Source organism: Strix aluco, chromosome 4 (assembly GCF_031877795.1).
Source record: "Strix aluco isolate bStrAlu1 chromosome 4, bStrAlu1.hap1, whole genome shotgun sequence".
NCBI classification, from domain to species: Eukaryota; Metazoa; Chordata; class Aves; order Strigiformes; family Strigidae; genus Strix; species Strix aluco.
The window spans coordinates 8,625,312-8,644,970 of record NC_133934.1 but is presented as its reverse complement, the minus strand read 5'-3'; the positions used below and the strand labels follow the sequence as shown (position 1 = coordinate 8,644,970).

Genomic DNA, 19,659 nt, shown 5'->3' with positions numbered 1-19,659 from the left:
AAGGGAGCTGCGCCGCCGCAAGACCTCCTGGGAGCTGTAGTCCGGCCCGTCCTCCCCGCCCCACCCGGCACCTCAGCCGTGCGTTCCTGCGGGGAACAGTCCCACCCCCCGGCGCTTGTGGGCTGGGCCGGCTCGCCCTGCTGTCCTATGGCAAAGCGGGTCAAAGGGCGGCGGGCGGGCGGCCCAGCCAATGGGAGCGGGCAGGTGCCGGGAGGGGGCGGAGCCGGCTGTGTTTTGTTCAATTGCCATTGAGGAGCCCGGTCCATACGCGGAGGGGAGGCGGCCCGGGCGGGCGCAGGTACCGGTGGCCGGCGCCGCGCTGCAGTGAGGGGGGGGGGCGGGCGGGCGGGCGGGCGGGCAAGCGAGCGAGCGAGGCCGCGGGGACAGCGCCCGCCGGCGGAGGGTGAGCGCAGCCGGCAGGTAGCAGCCCTTCAGGCAGCCGGCGACTCACAGGCAGCGCCGGGCGGAGGGGAGGCGGCCAGGCCCGGACCCCTGCACAGAGCCCGGGCGGCTGTGGGGACCGGACAGCTTTCACCGGGTGGGGGAGCGAGCGGTGCCCGGGCCGCCGCCTTGGGAGGGGGGGGACGGGACACCCTGCGGGGTGGGGGTGTCACCCCGAAACTGCCCTACCCCGCGGCAGCAGCCTCCCGCTGCCGCAGAGCTGCGGTCTGATAATCTCTGTAATTATATAGATAGATAAACAGGTACAGACTTCATATTTTTTTATGATTGGTATTGGTGTTTAGACTGGGGGCCGCGCTCCTTCATCACAGCTGGAGGTAAAGGTTAGTTGCCTTTCGCCCTGCCATTATAGCTGAAGACTTTGTGTGGAAGCGAAACGGTGGCTGCCCGCAGCCCAGGCAGAAGGAAGAAAACCCCAAATCTAAAAAAACCCCAACTTATTAGCGTTAATAATTGCCACTCGGGGTGGGAACTGGGTTGCCTGCGCGGCGGGGCTGCTCCAGGCGAGGGCCCCGGCCTGCCTGGGCGGTGCGGTGCGGGGGGTCCCCGGCCCCCGCGGGGCTGGCCTGGGCGCGGGCATGCCTTTGTGCCGCTGCCCCGCGGGACGCCTCTCTGCGGGCACGTACCCCGGGGGTTTTTGAGGCGATTCTCCCCTCTGTTGCTCAAGGATAGAGTTACGTCAGAGTAGGTGCATGTTTTTCCACAATAGCTGCCTTCCACAGTGATTCCTGGGTGAAAACGGCGATTATTTTCTTCGTTCCTCTCCCTCGGCAATAGGAAAGCTGATTTCTAATTTATGGCTCCTAAGTGTAACGACCAGTTGGGTTCAAAAGTCCGAGATCGGCGAGTGAATAGGCTCTTTGTGTTATTCCGGCTTTTCTAAGGGCAGTAACGTGGCTTTGTTCTGATTATTTGGCTTATTAAATGTCTTCTTGCCTGCACGGAGGCTAAATAGAAATGTGTTCTTGAAATTTTGGATGCTATTTAAAGGAGGTCGCTTTAGGTCTCGTGAGACAGAGGCTGGTTGTTGTAGGTGATGGTTTAGCGTTGTGTCAGTTATTTGAACTCTTCTGGCAGAGATCTGAAAGTTAAGGCGTTTTCTCTTTAGGTAAATGGTATGTCCATCATAACTGTCCACAAAACAGCCGTTGCAGAAATAGTGCTTTGTAGTAGCACTGTAACTTTCAGGTTGCAGGGTTGAGAGAGGCTTGGTGAGTCAGACCAGATAAGACACTGGTTTTTAATGTGCATGCCGAGTTCTAGGCCTCGGGATGAGTTGAGCCAGCTGGTCAAATCTATTTTCTGGTTCACTGTGCTTACATTAAAATTAGCTCCTGAGAACAGTTATTACAGCCTTTACTGTTACATTACCTCCCATTCATATGCCTGACTGCTAGAAAATATTTTTGTCAAAGCCATTTTTGGCAAGAACCAGTAAGTTTGTGTATTATGTGGCAAGCTGAAATGTTTCTGGATGTGTTTTAATTGTGAATAGTCTGTTTGCTTCGAGTTGGGCTTATGAAATCTGGAGTACAGTGTTTGCCGAATAGCAAAAACTTTCCTAATGAAGCATGTGACTTGATCTGGTTTTATTGGAGATGCAGTGTATGTGATGAAGCCTGAAGAGCTTGTATCTTTACAATTGCTGTGCTTCTCAAAATGCCTGGAAGAATTGGACTCAGAGGTAGGACATCAGTATGTGTAAGGTGCTAAAACATACATTTCATGTAGTTCTGCATAAGCTGTTGGAACTCCTAACTAGAAAATGGGTTTACTACTCATTTTGAATTTCTGGGAAATACTATTCATTTTAATATGTCTGTTATTGTAAATCATCCCTAGTTTTTATCAATAACAAGATGCCACTCTTCATCATATGGAAGTACATGGTGCCTGTTAGACATAAACTTAAAATACTGATCTGCAGGATCATCCCCCCTAATGATATCCTTTCAGGATCTTCCATGCTGTGGTAATCTGGCTGTCCTCTAGCGGCCTTTACCTGCCAGTGTGTAATCCATAGTTATCGTGTCTTTAACTTGAGAATTAAAGTTGATTAAATAATTATAAAGGGATATTTAAAATTTGGTGTAGTTAAGCTTTCGTACTTCCTCTTGAAAAGCTGTTTTTCTGCAGGGTATATGATTCAGAAGAATGAGGAGGCTGGAAGAATAAATATTTGTATTTGCAACCATTGTGTTAAGCTTTGGAAGTTTAGTATAAGCATAAAACTATATTTATGAAAATGTGGTGGGTAGATAAACTGAAAGCTTAATGTTCCTGCGATGACTGCAATTTAGTGCATGGATTGCTTTATTTAAAAAAAAAAAAAACACGAAGGATTTATTCTTTCCCATAGGAATTCCTTGAGAGTCTGGTAGCCATTACTGTAGCTCCCTTTTTTAGTTCCTTCTGCTTTTCCCTTCCCTGTTCTTTCTCCCCCTTCCTCTGTTGCCTCCCCCCAATCTACATTCCTTTGTGTTAGCAGTGATGATGGCAGTTCTAGTCACCTCCTGTGGTTTGATAGATTATTCCCTTTAGAAACATGGTGTACTTAAAACTTTCCAAACACAATTCTTTCCTTGCTCCTACACTTTTTTTTGATGCTGGTTTTGAGTTTTACTCTAAGAATTTGTCCTTTCTCGTTCATCTTTGAGTTTTCTTAAATACTAGTAAGAAGTCTTGTTAAACCTTTTGTGGAAAATATTAGTATTTATATTACTGTTTAAACTCCTTTTTATGTATTTTGATGGTCATAATATAAACAGAAATTTTGCCTTTTGGCCACAGTAAATTTCCCTCTCCCATGCAAGCTCACAAGTTTTGTGCTTTTCAGAAAGTTTGCTTGCTTTAAACTTCAATTTTTATTTTTATTATAAAATAAACTTCCTTGATTATTTTTAGATTATTACATTCTTGAGATCTGATATTCATGTAAGAATGATCTTGCAGGTAAATGTTCATAGGACCTTCTCTTTAGTCTTGCACAATCTACATATAAACTTAAATTTTGAGACATATTATGGTAGAACATGTAAGGGATTCCTGTCGATTGTGGAAGCAGCTATAACTTTTATTCTAGATACAGCAAGTAACATAAGCTTACTGGGGGGGTGAAACTACACACAGAAACCTGTGAAAGGCTTTATGAGCACTCTTGAAGGAAGGGTTAATGAGCAGAAGGCAGCCCTGTTCATTAATTCTAGGGAAGAAATTCATGGCTAGGAAAACAGCCACTTGAACTCAGTGTAGTGGCTGATACTTTCTTGGTAGGTAAATTGTTCTAATCTGTTGACTGTGTATACCTGAGAGGTAGCTGTTTATGTTGACAGGGTGTTTTTTGGTATGTCATGGAGTTTGTGTGGTTAACAAGATCTTAGCCAACAGTGAATTACTGCAATCCAGTGATGAAAGAGAGTCTATATAAAAAAAATAAATAAATAAATCTGTGCTTTGTTGGTTTCTCTTAACTGTAGACACTCTGCTAGGGGGATTGAGACAGTCATATTTTCAGAAAATGGTTTTCTTTACGGGTTTTCTTTTCCCTTCAAAAGGAAGTCTGTAAAAAAGAAAAATGGCATATTTTTAACTCCTTTCTAGGCTGTTTTACAAATTTTTTCTGTGATGACCCAACTGGATATTGCAGTACTGTTTTATATAGGAAAAACCTGAAATCAAGGTAACTGTCAAGTCTTTAATATTGCCATTTCTACATTTGTGCTCTTCGGCTTTTCTGTTTGGTCAGTTTGGGAAATAATGCCATTAACAAGCTGGCAAAGAACTCATCAAATAACTTCTAATGTTTTGTAGTGGACACAAATAACTTCTGAAGGCCATTATCTCTGCTAATTTTGAGGTTGAGGGAAGGAAGTAGGCAGGGCTGTTACTAAATACATTATCTGGGTTATGGCTCTCAGTTTACTGACAGCACTTTTTTTAAGCAAGCAGTTGAATATGATGCTTTAAAAAATACAAAATGTTTCAGTTAGGAAACTTACTGAGTTATAAAAGCAAAACTAATATAATTGACTTTCCATTATTTGAACTTGGTTATATTTTAGTGAAATGCAGGCCATCACTTATGTTTTGCTTGTTGGGTGTTAACAGTAAGATCAAGGGTTCTGATTATCTAATGTTAGCATCATTGCTCTGCTCTGAATTTGGTATGACAACATTGATATGTTTCTGTAAAAATGGGATGAATATTGTCAATGGTATATCAAATTGCAGGCCTAGAGCTTTGGACATACAGTGCCAGTGGTGGCAGTCGCTCTTCAATGCGTGTAAGTCTGTACAGATAGAGCTAAGAGTGTGAAATAAAACAATATTTTGCCTAGACTTGTCATTAGAAGTGTCATTTGCAGAACTGACTTGGTATACTAAGACCTAGATGTCATTGTGGGAAAGGCATTTGAGATGGAAGAAGGCTGTTTCTGCATTTGCTGAGCTTTAAAATTGGAACCCAGCTGGTACAGGAAATAGTTGAAGCAGTAACTGCAGCACCACTGTCTATACCTTTACTTTTATGTTTTAGACTGAGATCTGTGATGCTAGAAGACAGGATCTGAATTCTTCTTTTTCTGAAGAGTACTTGTTTCTCCTTACCACCCACTGCCCCCCCCCAATCCATCCAGTCTGAGCAGCTGGCTTGTTGTTTATTTGTTAATATACTTAAGTTTTCTGGGTTTATGGAAGATCACATTTATAATTCATCAATTTCTACACTGAAGTTAAGGTGGGTTAACTTCAAAAATGAAGAAAAGCCTTTACTGTCCTAATAAGACCTCATACAACAAGGCTGTGGCTTCTCTTCTACTGTCGCCTCCCCTTGAGCCATGAATGGGAATAATAGGAACTTCTGTTGGTGTTATATTAACTTTAGGTCTCTAATTTGCATTTCAAATAACATTGTGAACAGCATTAATGCCTTTGAGGGGTTTGGGAGGTTTTTTAATTTGTAGGGTAAATGTGTTTTTTAACCTAATTGGGCAGTTCAAATTATTATTGCAGCATGTTTAATTTTTGCTCTGTGCAGTTCATGTTGATGTCAGTGGCACTAAATCATTCCTTCAGTGCTGTGCACATGTATTATGTTTCACCTTTTTAATTGTGGCTTTAGATTTTGTTGTAGTAAAGTATTCCTCCATTTCATACAGTTACTGCTGGATACTGTGTGTTGTGTTCTTTATTCTACCCTCCAAAGCTTGTTTATAGAGAAAATTCTTGTTTTAATGGTACTACTTCCTTTAATTCCCTCTGCTTTCCCAAAGAAAAATGCACTTTTCTGTCTTCCTTCAAGGTTTCTGTTGATTTGACTGCTTTTGGTTTTAGAGGGATGAAAATTTATCATATTTAAGGAAGCATGCAAGTGACAAAAGCTGTATGTCATTTGGATCTGTCAAACCATGTTGCTTTATCAACTTCCACAGTACAAAAGTAGCATGCAGAATATGAAAAAAAATTAAAGTTTGGAGCCTCAGGTGTGATATGGATTATGGATCACCAGAGAGTTGTGGAAACATGCTTGAGGCTGGATGGCTCTGGATCTGCTGGGTTCTGTCTCTAGCTGCTCAGCATTTCTTAACATGTAGATGGCCACTGAGGCTGCAGGTAGGTTTTGCATCATGGTATGAACCAACTTTGTTTTCATAACAGAGGAGACTTCTCTCCTATGGACTGTTTGAGGGTGTGATTTTTTTTTTTTTTGAGATGGTCTCTATTTAGATACCTAGGATCTATTTGTATGGCTGTATAGTTTTTTATGAGCTGACAGAATTACAATCTTAGTTTTAAAAAAAAGGAACCTTTTTGCTCAATTATCCCAGTCTAATAGTAGTGGCAAATAATTATTCATTATGTCCTATTTGGAATGGAGTATAGTGGTGTGTAAGCATGCCTCAAGACTACTGCTGTGCCCCAGAGCATAATTTCACGCAGTATTTAGTAAGTGAGGAGGAGAGAGGAGTAATGAAAACAGCATTCAGTAACTACTTACTTGAATTGGCTAAAACATGGTATGTATTTCTTCTAGTGGGAAAGGAGTGGGTACCTGGGACCTCATCTTTTTATTTTTTAGAAGTGATGAAATAGAACAACAAAGTTGAATCTTGATGGATTTGAGAAGCATGAGTAACTTGGAAGGTAAACTGAAGTGCTGTTGCCTGCTGTAGGGGCTACCGACGGTTAAGATACAATAGCAGTGTTGCTGCTTAGAAGATGCTGCTGGCACTGAAATGTGTAAAGCTTAGCTTGTTCACTTCTCAGTATGTATGGTAGTCCAGTTGAGCTTGGCTACATGTGTGCTTGCTTACCTCATCTTCCTTTAGCACTCCATCTTGACCAGACCTGTCGGATTCAATATTTGGATAAGAAATTGCTGAACTCCTGGAGGGTAAGATGGACTGTTGCTGCTCTCTTATTTTCATGTTTCACAAATCAGAAGGATGGCATTTAAACAAAGCAGACAAGTACCTGGATAAATACTTGTAGTACCAAAACTGTTACAGAGGATGAAAAAGGTTAGTATTTTGTCTTTGTATGATTCTTAGGTGTCCTATTTGTGCTTGAGTTCTGACTTAATTCTTCCCCTGTTTAGTGACTTTAGATTTTGCAGTTTAAATGTGAACATCTCAGGCACAGACTCCCTCTGGCTGGCTGTAACTAATGCTGTCTGCTTCAATTCCCCATCTGTAAAATCCTGTGTATCTTAGTTTTTATTTTGGAATATTTGGTGTGTGTGCAGCACTTTCCACCCTCAAGAAGTACTAAGCCTAAGGCTATATAGTTGTAGTAAAAGGTACGTGCATATGTCTGTGACAGTCCTTTGCGACACCACATCAATGAAAGCTATTACATCACTGTTCTAGGTTGTTGGAAGGCTAAGCACGCATGTCTTTCTGAAGTAATCGGCTTCTGTTTTCTGTTGGTCATGAGAGAAAGATACAACAGGATACTGCAATATTGCTGAAATTTGCATACTGCTGTGGGGAATGATTGGAGTTGATTTGTTTATGTGTGATAGTGGTATAGATTTCTGGTATAGTAAAATAATCTGAACATGAAAATCCTGAAGTTTTAATCTGAAAAATCAGAAAAGTAATTTCAAGCTCATTGGAACTAGACATACACTGTAGGAGGACAAGCAAAGACATTATGGTGGCTTGAAATTGAGGTAGTCATTTAAAAAACCCAAAAAGTAGGGCCGAAGAAGCTGTAGGCTGGCTGTGAGTCCCCTGCCCTATAGTAGTATTGCACATCTAATGCGATTCATAAAAGAAGCCTGAGCAGCTCTACTTTCTTCTCAGTCCAGTGCTTTGCTGTCCTCAGCATTAAAACTTGTTCTGAATATGGAACTAGACATCTTCCTTACTGCGGGTCAAGCTTATTGCTTAATTCCCTGGGCGTGAGGGACAGCTATTCTTTGCGCTGTAGTAAGTAATCTTTTAAAAATATTTGAACTGTTCTTTGTCATGTTCCTGTTTCCTCGTGTCTTGCCCTCCACCCTGCAGCCTTGTGATACTTTTGGGCTAAATAAAGCTAGTGTATTCAGTTCTTCCCAAGAGGTCATGTTTTTTTCAGCTCTAATCATTCTTGGTCTTCTCAAGTTAGTTCACATTAGTCTTCAAGTGTGGTTGTTAAAGCCCAACTTTGTACTACAGCTAAGGCTTTCCTGTGCTGAGTGGAGTGAAAAGACTGTTTCATGTGCCCTGGAGCTGATATTCCTGTTTATGCATCCCCATACATTTGACTTTCTTACAACAGCTTAACACTTGTTTCAAGGCGAGCTTGTTGATCCAACGTAGCCCACAGCTTTCTTCTGACTCGCCTTCCTGTTTGCTCAGTTTGTCCTGCCTGAACATACCTTTCAGAACTGAGTTGTATCCTGTTTCTTGCAGAACAGTTTTCCAGTTTGTCAGAATTACACAGAAGTTTAATACTGTCTTGCAGTTCTTCCTGCCTTTCTCCTACTTATAACAAGATGACTATGCCAGCAACAGATGATGGAAAACAAATTGGTGAACTGAGCTGGGTTCCTGTTTGGTGTGTTCTCCCATGCACCACTGATAACTGCTCTCTGGGTATGGTTATCCACCAAGTATTGCATTCACTATACAGTCCTTTCTTACCTTCCAACAGCAGAAGTATTTGAACTTAGATCTATGACCTCAGTAAGTTCTCTCCTGTCCTTAAACCCCATTACTCTGATGTCAAAGTGAACCCTGTGGGTGCTGCTCACCTCCTTGTTGCCTTTTGGCATTTACAGAAGGTTCCCCACTTCCCCTGGGATTCTGCTGGAATGTGGGGAATTGGAGACCAGTCACAGGGATTTTGGCCTTTTTCTGAAGACAGATGTGGAATGAAGGCAGGCCTAGCTTCAGAAACCGATGTCCAAAACTTTTTTTAAAAAAGCGTGGCCTGTTCCTGTCTGTACTCAAATATATCACATAACAGCCTAAATCTGGTACCTTGCAAATAATTCCAGGTGTTGTAGAGTGACTCTGAAGTCCTCTACAGTTAGGGTTGTTTGCAAGCTCTCCATTCTTGAGGTGAAATTTCTCTTGCATCGCAAGCTAGGCATTGAAGAATAAGTCCCTCTACTTGGAGCTAACTTTTCTTTAGGGTACTTTTTCTTGGATTTGTATTTGGAAGTATTTGTTGACATCTCTATGGGTGCAACTTTCTTTCTTTGAAATCTTAGTTCTCATGGTATCTCCCCTGCTGAACTTGATTCACATAATGAATCTTGTGCTTTACAGAAATGGGTTTCTCTGAGCACTGTCTCTGTTGGGATTGTTTGATGCAGTTCTGTAAATTCTTTTCATTGGTGCTTCTCTAGCATCTCTCCCTGTAAACTTCAAACTATTCCTCATTTCCACCTTCCAGTAATTTCCTTAGTCTTGCTCTAATCATTGTTCTGTTTATAGTCCCTGTATATGCAGTAGTTTATTCTCATCACCCAGATATATTTGAGTGTAGTTAAAGTTTTGATGTGGTTGGCTGCAAGCTGGAATAATTAATCTTCTAAACATTCTTTCCACTGTGTTCTCTAAGGAGATGGACATCTATCCTTTGAAATCATGCTGCAGGCTTAAATTGAGCAGAGATTTAGAAAGTCTGATAATCCTTCTCTAAAGATGTTGAATGTTTGCTAGCTGAGATTACTTCAGTGATCACTTTTAACCCACAATATGTTGCCAAAAAAGTAAGGCAGCATCTCCTGGTATTGAGAAGTTAAAGGCAATGTAGATGGTGAAATGTGTCTTGAGTGTACTTTAGGATGTTAATACTTGTTTATATTTTGATATACAAGATGAAATAAAGTTGTTTATTTTAATGTTATGAAAAAGTAAAAGGGCTTTTTAACTTATGTTTGCATAACACCTAATCTTAAAATCACTAAATTTCCTCTTCAAATGGATAAGATATAAGTAGCTTTATGCTGTTATCCCCAAACTCCCATTTTTGCTGTAGAATAGTATGATTGAGAAGTATCCCCCATAATATCCTTGAAGTGGTGTCTGGCATGGCTTGGGGGCATGGGTAAAGTGGGGATTAATGCTGTGCTTGTGTGCAGCGTTTGTGCACTCAGTTGTACAGCAAGGCATATCCTAGTTCCTGCCCTCAGGTTAGATATTCAGGGTGGGATTTACTTGCTTAGCTTCTAACACCTTCAGCTGAATTAACTGTTCCAAGCTCATAATCAACAGAAACAGAGATTTTGTTGTTAGGATGCTTTTTTTTAGGCTTTAGTTAGATGCATCCTGCTGTCAGTGATGCTGCTAGTTTGACTGGATGCTGCAACCGAGGGTGGTACAGGGGGAACTGTGTTCAGAAAGGCTCTTGCAAGGTGGGTTAATACTTGGTTGTGGGAGATTTTTCTGTGTTAAGTGTGATGCTCAAATCAGTTGCAAAATACCATGTATCCTTGAAACTAAACTTTAAGACTCTATATACAGGACTATAAACTTTGGAACTGGTTCAGGGGGACCTTCCCTTCTTCTCACCCTTTTCTCAGTTGAGCACAAGATCTGAGAGGATCAAATAAAACCAAACCCGTTTCTAAATTCTGAAGTAGTTACTGAACTAATTGTTAAACTGAGCCAAACTGAAATGAAGTAAATGCCTCTTGCACCTGCAGAAAAGGCTGCAGCTGTCAAAAGCTTGTTTATCACTTCAGTACTTCTTGGGTCCAGGTGCTCAGCCAGTGACTTCCCCCAATGCAGTGGTTTGATGTTTCTGATCTTCGGCAGAAAAGATATTACTGCTTCATGCAGACTATAGTATGCTTAACCTTTACATGTGTGAAGATGCCAGAAACCCAGATGTAATTTCAGAGGCTTATTTTAAAGTGTGTTTAGGTAAAGCACAGTTTTTATCAGTATTGAAAGATCATTTGAAAGATTGAGGGTTTTCTGGTGAAGACCTGAAAGTATACGCTTGCATCTTTCTTAATGTTGACTTTATCAGATAAATCTTTACTGTTTTGTCCTTCAACTTGGTTACCAGAAGCTGATCTTGTCAGAATGCAGTCATCTGTAAAGATGACTACCCAGATGGGAGGACACAGATTTCCCTTCCAAATACTCATGGTCCTGTTTTCTTTTCTGTTGCTGTTACCTGCAGATGTTACATGCTTGACTTGCTAGTCGAGTCACCTGTCTGCTGCCATTTAAAGCTGCTAAATTTCTGTCCCAATCAGTGAAGATTAAAACTAAAGGTTCTTCCCTTCCTCAGACTTCATTTTTTACTTATCATTTTTGTGCTCAAATAAAACTGAGGTATTCTGCCCTATACTAATCACAGTGTGGTCCATAATACTTGTGTACCGATTGGCACCTTGTACCCATTTGCTTCCAGTACAGGAGCATGGTTTTGCATTAGGGCTTCATAGCCTGTATTGTGTGAGTAAACTTCATCATTTGGAGTCCTAGTGACTTCTATGAATCCACTTTGGCAAATTAATATTTCCGCAGAACTTGCTTGTAGAATTAATGACTCATTCATTAAACATCTGATAGTGTTGAGGTAGTACATAGTGAAAATCTTTTCCATCAAGCAGAAGGTCGCCTCTCAGTATTTAAAGAAAAAAAAATCACACTGATGTAGCTAAAATAGTTCACTGTTTTTTTCCTGACTTAACACAGCCGTCTTCTCTTACATGGTGTAACTTTGTCCCATGAGATTTCCTTCAGTTCATTTAATTGTTACAAATGCTTTTTTTAAATGCCTACTGCAACTGCATACCCCTTGGTTTGGGTCTTGACCTCTAACACAGTGCTTCCTGAATCCAGCTGTTCCGTGTGCTGTTGGAGGCTGAATACATAGACAGAGAAAGTAGTTATCTTGCTTTTGGAATGGTCTAGTGAACTAGTAAGAGCTGCATAGCTCAACTGAACTAATTTTTATTGAAGTACCTTAAGTCTGGCAAACACTTAAGTCTGGTTACATTTGAAGTAATACCCGAATTGAATGCTGAAAGCACACACAGTATTGACATATGTACTCCTTTTGTCTTTCATTCCATTGTTTTAATGGACTTCACTTTGTGGTCTGTTCATACTTGGAGCATTTGTGGACTGTTACTGAGGGTTCATGTGTAGTGGAGCAGTATATATGTAGCGCAGATCTTTTTGGAGACTTTGCCATTCAAAACTCATGGGATGTGCAAAATATAAGTTGGAAACCAGTGAATAAGTTGATATGAACTGTAGTTAAGCAAAGTAAGGAGCAGCAACAGCAAATTCTTCAAACTAGCATCCAGTTTTGGTATTTGTAGTGTGATATCTTAGACATCTTTATGTTAAAGAAAATTCTTACTACATGAAAGCTGTGTGGTGTTTATGCTTTTTTCTGGATTCTAACGGATCATGTAACTAGATGGGTGTTGTGAAACTTGAGGTCTTTCAGTGTGCTGCCTCTTGAGGTGGTGTCTTCTGCCAGATGAGTTCAAGTTTCTTGAGTAACAAATTACAGATGGTCAGCCATGATTGAGAACAAGTTTGGGCCATGGGAGGCAACTTGGTTGTCTGTTATGCACCATATCTCGTATCTGTTCAATGCATTTCCATGCTCTTTCAAGATAGATAATATAGCAGAAAGCTTTTAACTACTGCATGCAAGCCTGCATAGACTTTACTCTTGCATAGCTTTTCCTGTAATTTGCTTTCTTTTTTAGACTCTTGGGTTTTATATGAAAATACGTAAACTGTGTATTTGTCATAGACTGCTAAAATAAGGATACACACGTACATGTGCTCATTCACTACAGTTGCACAATGATCTTCTGGAGAGTTATAATTTTGAGACAAAGACTGAAATTCTTATGCCCCTGAATTGGGCATAGTATTTTGTCATGAGAGGGAAGTATTAGTCGTAGTATGAAGAATTAGGACAGTAAGGCTTGGAGGAGTGTATTTCATGTTACTGTAAGCATTGAGATGTATGGATAATTACAGAATACTGATAAGCACTTGAGTTCTAAATTTAGCAGTATCTGCAGTTCACCAGCTGTACTAATTACTGAAAAATACTTGGACTACCATAGGTTCCTTGTTTTTAATTTCCATAGTCGTACACAAGCTAATGTTAGGGAGACTTCCCTGTGTGCAGATTATATAGCTCATTAGATCCCTGAAATACCATGAAGTAGCATCTTAACACAAGTGTTTTCCACCTGGCCTGAGGCCTCCAGCAAGAACATTTCACATTTGGGATCATAAAAAGAAACCTACTAGTTGGGCTTTTTATTTTAAACGAGCCAACCAGATGTCTGAAACTCTTCAGAATGAACCTGAAGGCAAATAGGAGGAGGTTTATTATCTGTGTGTGTGTTGGGAGCAGGATGTATGGAAGAGATTTATATAATCCCTCAGCTCCAAGCCCATAGGGTTTGGTAACAGAACAGTACTTCAGTACTGATGATATTTCAGTCTATCGTGGGGGAACAGGATGTGCATGGAGTAGTCGTCATTGTCACTGCAATACAAGTTAAGGGTCAGTGCTACATGTTTTTCAGGCCTGAGTATTTTTTAAGCATGTATATGTGCCTACTTGACTCTTTTTCTCATTTTTAAAGGCAAACACTATGAGAAAGTAGGTGATGCTACTGCTTATCTTTATTTTTATCCCCTGGCTTTTCTTCTCTAGCTGATAGGGTGAAGCAGATGTCTCAGTAGTAGGGCCAGTTGGTCTTCATCTACGTGTTGGTGGTTTTGGTTTTTTTCCTCAAGCCTTAGAGTAAAATAAGTCTTGAGCCTTGTATAATCTGGATCACTTGCTTCACAGAGTTGTCTAGGTTGGAAAAGACCTTGAAGATCATCCAGTCCAACCATTAACATAACATTGACAGTTCCCAACTACATATCCCTCAGCGCTATGTCGACCCTACTCTTAAACACCTCCAGGGATGGGGACTCCATCACCTCCCTGGGCAGCCCATTCCAACGCCTAACAGCCCGTTCTGTAAAGAAATGCTTCCTAATATCCAGTCTAAACCTTCCCTGGTGCAACTTGAGGCCATTACCTCTTGCCCTATTGCTTGTTACTTGGTTCAAGAGACTCATCCCCAGTTCTCTGCAACCTCCTTTCAGGTAGTTGTAGAGGGCGATGAGGTCTCCCCTCAGCCGCCTCTTCTCCAGACTAAACCCCCCCAGTTCCCTCAGCCGCTCCTTGTACGACATGTGCTCCAGACCCTGCACCAGCTTCGTTGCCCTTCTCTGGACACGCTCGAGTCACTCAATGTCCTTTTTGTAGTGAGGGGCCCAAAACTGAACCCAGTAATCGAGATGTGACCTCACCAGGGCCGAGTACAGGGGCAAGATCACTTCCCTGTCCCTGCTGGCCACACTATTTCTGGTGCAAGCCAGGATGCCATTGGCCGCCTTGGCCACTGCTGGCTCATGTTCAGCCGGCTTTAGTGAGAGTGTGGTAGATTTAGGCTGGTAGTATGTATATTTCTTCAAAGACTAATATTTTCTGTATAAATTATTATATATGAGTCTGAATTTTGTATCTCACTGGATGCTTTGTATACTAAATAAATACTTCCATTGGTTTTAAATAGAATATTTATAAACAGTATGTGGAGGTGGAAATAATTTGTGTAGGACCTTAGCTTCAAACTTCCAGTAATATGATAGACTGAAAGTTACAGTCATACTCTTTAAGTGGTGATTGCCCACTAGGTTTTGTTCTGAACTACTTAGGCAATAATTCTTAGTTTGAGCTAGCATATTCTTGAAATAATGACTCTTACACATTTAGTTCATAATTATGGCAAAAGCAAAGGTCTTGGCGTTCATGTGTAAAAGCCTCAGTAGACCAGACTTCCTGTTCCTCAATGCTGTACATCATAGTCTTGTGCTTTCTGCAGTAGTGCTGGGAAGGAGGAAAAAGAGCCCAAATTGCATGTTGCAAGGAGATGACTGGTCATGGGACAATGCTGATAGCTAGATGTAAATATCCTTCAGCAAAATTAATGAAATCCTTGCCTGTTGTTTAAATAGCAGTAGATTATTTTAGGAAAGATGTAAGTAACAAAAGCATCTTGGAAAAGCGTCTTTGTACAGGATCAGACACAAGGCACAGCTCATCGGTTGTCCTGTCTGACAAAGATACTTTAAAAGATGCAAGATGACTTGTCTGTGATATGAATGTTAGGTCTTCCTCAAGTCTGAAAGACAGGCTTAAACCTGTGAGACAGACTTCTTACTGAAATGAGTTAGCAATAATAAATGCTTTAACCTCTGTCTGGGTTGAGTTCTTAGTCCTAGTTTGCTGTGCTGATACATTCACTGCTTTAATTAGGCATGACCTGGAAAAAGTCTCGTGAGCTTATTTCTCCACCATTTCTCTTGCTTTGAGAAATATACTTTATAAACTGTGACAAAGGCTTAACATCTCCTATCCCCACCCTGCCTTTGCCTTTCTCGAAGGAGCCTTTCCTCTTGGTTTAAAAACAAACCTAAACCACCTGATAGTTGAGAGAAAAAGGGTAGTATATTTATTACAGACAACAGTGCATCATATAAGAGTAAAATCTTCCATTTCTAATTCAAATTTTATTAAATAATTTTTGGTATTTATTTTGTATATGTTTCTCAGCCAAGCTGGATGAATTCTGCATCTGAAGAATGAGAAATCTGTACACCTTTATTACCTTTAACCTCTTTTCAGCACATCATCTGGCTGTGAATTTTGCAAAAAACTGCAAACCATCATCTTAAACCAGGATATCGTCTTTAGTTTATTTCTGGTGCTTCTGCTTGCAGGTTGCTTTCCCCTTACGTGGTGGGAGGCTTTGACCAAGGTCTGCTTTTTCAATCAGAAAACTCCAAGTACTACTTGTTCCCTTTGAGTTCAAGGGATTTGCCAAAATGTTGCATTTTAAGTAAAACAGAGCCCAAAAGCTGTATGTGGTGGTGAGGCTTTGCTTCCTTCTCATGGGAGCTCTCACATCTGAAGTGTGGGAGATGGGAGTAGAAATGAGTGTGTAGGATGCAGCATTATTTTACTAACAGTTTGCATTTTGTTACAGCTGTCTCGGTGACCAGTTGGTGTTAGAATGATGAGGCTTTAGGGTCAAAATAGTAAAATTTCGGGCTCCGTAGTTATTTTCTGCATTTGAGGTAAGTGGACCTAATGTTTATTCTTGTCTATCTCTGGAGGCAATAACCCAAATCCTAGTTTTTCAACCTTAGAATAGTGAAATAGAGTCCTGTCTTGCACATTAAGTGAGGTATGTTCTTCTTCAGACAGTTTTGAGCTCTTGATATTGCATCTGCTTCCGGACCCTGTGGCATATCTGAGAAACTTGACTCCAGTGGCCATAAGTTAATAGAAAGGATGCCTTCTAGCATATTTTTCTTGTCCCTTTTTGCAGTTTTGTGCTGGAGTTGTGGCAACCTTAATCCAGGCTTGAACACCTCATAATATTGAGGCTTCCTTCTAATAAAAACTGGCTTATGAAAGCACTGCATGGAGAAAGCAAAGAAGTTCTGTAGCTCAAGAAATATCTATTTAGTCTTTAAAAGAAACTCAGAATTGCAAATGTTGGAACTAACTACTTTGGCTTCATTTTGAGTTCTAGCATGTGTGGAGTTGTTGAGCCTTACCTGATTTTGTCACATCTGAACTCTTCAGGGAGAAGAACTACTATTTAAACAGGATTTGCTAGATGGTTGTTGAAACGGTTTCTGCAGACTACAAACTAGGGTTATAAACTCTACTCTTTCTTTGTCCCTTTTGGTCAGAAACGGTTGTTCTCATACCCTGTTTTTAAACTTTTTATAGAGAACCTCAGAAAATAAAGGGGTGCTAGTTAATTGTGCATTAAGAGGCAATCCCTAAAGTATAACATGCTGCAAACTGAGGTGTCCTCCTCCAGCACCTATCCCCTGAAACATTGATGGATAATCTGTAGCTGCAGGAAACTTTGTAATTAAAATGGATTTTTATTTTTTTTTTAGACTTGATGTAGAACTTTGGAAGGTTGCAGAATAACCATTCTGCAGATTAGTGCTCAAAAGGATAAGAGTCCAAATAATTCTCTTTAAATGCCTGCTATCGAGAACCTTTCTGGGCTAAAAGTTATTATTAATAGACTTATGTTACAAGGAATGCTTAGCCTCCCTGTGAACTTCTTAGCGCTGCGGTAAATAATGTGTAGTTTTAGGAGTAGAATGTTCTTTCCATTTGGAAGCTGGAATTTTGCATTGCAAGAAACTAGACATTATGGAGCTTTTTTCAGATGGCATAAAGTGTTAGTTTAGCAGTTTCTAAAAAGCTTGTCTTCCAACTTAGTCTTGCTTCAAGCATAACTAGGATGGGACAGACAATGCACTGTTAAAACTTGATCAGTTTTGTGTGATGCTTCAATTCTGAAATGCTTCTTGGACACTGCAGAAAGTGCCAAGAGGCAAAAAATCATCTTTCACCTATAGTCTAGTAGCAAAATCATCTAGATCTGGAGTTAGTACTGCTGGGGTGATTAGCTGCTTTGGCTTGCTGAAGCAGAGATAATATTTTAAAGGACCTACTTATCCGAATTGGAATTTTGACTCCAGCTAATCCTTTTCTTCTGCTGGGAGCTGGCTAAGTACATCTTTACGGGATTGTTGGTAATAAGGGTTCCATGTAGCTCTGAGTGGAGAATAGGAAAAAATGTGAAGGAACAGAAAAGAGGGAATGACCTTCTGTGTCACTGGGTAATTTTAGTCCCATAGGTAGAAAAAAATGGAATTGTGATCATCGAGAAACACCTACATTTTTGTTATGGGGAAGTCATCTAAAATCTTGGATCTTTTCTTCTCCATCCAAGATGGAACTTCCAGAGACAGAAGAGAAATTGTTAGAAGTGTTTCAAACAAATGTAAATTTTCCCAGTGAGATGAGCTGTTGCTGGAACATTTTGTCCTGCAGGATGCAGAGGAGGAGGAGTGGGTTGGAAATGAGTCTGGCTGCCTTACTTTCTTAGAGCCAAGAAGAGATTTTTTGAATTGGCTTTATGTTCTTCATCAGGACTCTTCATCTCTTTGAAAGTAGGTTGTCAAATTGGATGAGCCTCTGACATCCTTTAATTGGCTGAGGGGTTGGGTAATCCATATTTTTAGTAGTCTTCCCAAAAAAGACTCCAGTGACGTCACTGAGAAGATACAGAATTCGTGACACGAGCACTTCTTTTCTTCTATCTCCATCCTTAATTTTGGCAGAGATTTTACAAGTCATTACTACTTGTGGCTAAACTTTTAAAGAAATAAAACCTCTCTTCTTTAGTAGTACTATAGAGATAGAATAATAAATCTTTACTTTTCTCAGACTTCAGAATGTGTCATAGAACAGAACTTTAAATCGGAGATAATGGTGATACTGATTCCATCACAGCTCATTCTCCAGCTGTGAGGAATATTAGCTTTGGCTTGCATTTGGAGTTTGATTTTTTTTTTGTTCCATTTTTTTATTCCTTTTCATTAGTCTACCTTTCAGCAATAAAAATAGCTTTTCTTCCCCCCACCTCTCACCTTTACCTCCCAGCTTAAGGAGATCCTAGTAAAATTAAGTCTCTCCCAGGACAGAGTCTGACTAACATCTTCTGTTACATGTGTTTATCTTGGATGGCTCAGCTTTCTTGCTCTTCTACCTAATCAGGCTCCATAAAGGATGGTGTGCTAAAGGAAAGATGGCCATAATCTGGTAGGACTTCATCCAACTTGGAGCTCTAAGGGCTGTTATTATTACCTCAAGGCTTGGAGGATCTTGGTGTTTGAACTTGCATGCCTGGCTCAGCTGCTACCTGTAGAGACTTGGTGACAGCAGAGGTGTGTATCTTTGGGGTACGCTTACAGGTTGTATAGAAAGCAGGGTATGTACTCGCAATGGTAGGCAGGACTTGATTGTGCTATGCTGTGAGGCAGCTGAAGAAATGCAAATTCAGCAGGATCCATGTTGCTATAACAAGGATGGTCAAATGGTTCCTATTACTGAAAATCCAATTAGTTTGAAGTGCTGAGCAGTTTGAGAGGGATTCAGCCTGATAAGCGTGAAGGGCATGATAAGGAGAGACTGAAAAGGAAGTTAGCTGCCTTTAACCAGCTCTGGAAAGAGAGCATGGTAGAAAAAGTACATAAAATAAACAGCTTACTATCTCTGTGGGTACATTACATGCATACCACAACAGAGGATTTTGAAACAAACAAAAAAGACCCAAAACCTCAAAATACCATGAGGAGTTTTCTGTAGTGAAAGGAACTTCCTTATAGGAGGTACTGAGGGCCAAAGTCTTGTAAGGCTTGAAAATATATATTGATGAATTTTTAAAATGATAGCAACATAGTGAAACTTAGGGTAACTCTTAAGAATCTCTTGTCTCCTAACAGCCAATATTAATTAGCAAAGATGAGGGAAGCAATTTCTGGTAGAGTATAAATAGCTAACTAGAGTGAACCAGGGCTTTGGTCACTTTGGGTTAAGGTGCTGAGGCTGCAGGGGTGATTTCAGATCACTCTGAGCTGGTAAGTTTAACTAGTCAAAGGAGTATGAATTGGAAAAGAAAAATTAGGAGCAAAACATGTTCAAACCATGCTTTGGAAGGGGACATGTAATTCCTAATAACAGGAGAATCTGCCTGGCTCTGTAGGAAATGCTAATGCGAACTGGCTTTCTTCTGTGGCTCCTTTCTTTTTTCTTTTTTTCTGATGCCGT

General features: G+C 40.6%; 1 protein-coding gene across 6 annotated transcripts in view; it reads left to right on the top strand.

The window, feature by feature from the left end:
- Nucleotides 1-253: 253 nt before the first annotated feature.
- Nucleotides 254-19,659, top strand: part of FAM53A (family with sequence similarity 53 member A) — a 72,814-nt gene continuing 53,408 nt past the window's right edge. For 2 of the 6 annotated variants that reach the window (XM_074821914.1, XM_074821909.1), the window contains exon 1: nt 254-298. The gene's annotated coding sequence lies outside the window, so the exon portion shown is untranslated. Of the gene's footprint in view, nt 299-335; nt 421-764; nt 786-6,958; nt 6,981-8,461; nt 8,541-19,659 lie in introns of those variants that run through there. The other 4 variants (XM_074821910.1, XM_074821912.1, XM_074821911.1 and 1 more) reach the window with 4 other exon arrangements.